Here is a 748-nt window from a genome sequence, read left to right as displayed (position 1 = left end):
TAATCGAAAAATAGCAGTGATTTGCAGTACAGAGCCTTCGAGATAAGTCACAGTGAACAGCAGCAGTCTCAACACTATGAAAATTTTGTCGTGATCCGGGGTACGTTATACGTACCTATACGCGATATCTATAGCCAAGATCGTGGCGTATACAGACTACTACGCGGGCTCGCGTAACCTTCCGAAATAGGATAAAGAGGGCTGCAAATACCAGACAGGGCGGCTATAAGTAGTCGTACTCCTTATCCATACTATCTTTGTTATATACCTAAACGATATTCTGATTTATAGTAAGGACCTTAGTACCCACCGTGTGTATATTAAGGAGATCCTTATATGCGTAAGGGAATTATCTCTATTTGTAAACCCTTAGAAGTGCGTGTTTAAGACAGAAGAGATTAAGTTCTTAGGCTTTATATATAGCCCTAAGGGTGTCTTTATAGACCCTAGGAGGGTTAAGACTATTAAGGATTAGGAGGAACCCACTTCTATTAAGAAGATTCAGGTCTTCCTGGGTTTACTGGTTTCTACTAACGTTTTATCGAAGGCTACTCCAAGGTCGCTACCCCTTTTACGGACCTATTAAGGCTAGGGGGCAGACTAGGTACGTTCTAGATAGGGGATATAGTGAGGGCCGCTTTTAAGAAGTTACGATCGTTATTCTAGTCGGTACCCGTGCTACTGTATTTTAACCTAGTCCTGCCTATTTATATAGAGTGGACTTATGCTGACTATAACAAACTCTTAA

Source organism: Sodiomyces alcalophilus (genome assembly GCF_042370955.1).
Source record: "Sodiomyces alcalophilus JCM 7366 unplaced genomic scaffold ACRALscaffold_3, whole genome shotgun sequence".
Classification (NCBI taxonomy): Eukaryota; Fungi; Ascomycota; class Sordariomycetes; order Glomerellales; family Plectosphaerellaceae; genus Sodiomyces; species Sodiomyces alcalophilus.
The sequence above is the reverse complement of the archived record's forward strand: the minus strand, read 5'-3'. Positions refer to the sequence as shown.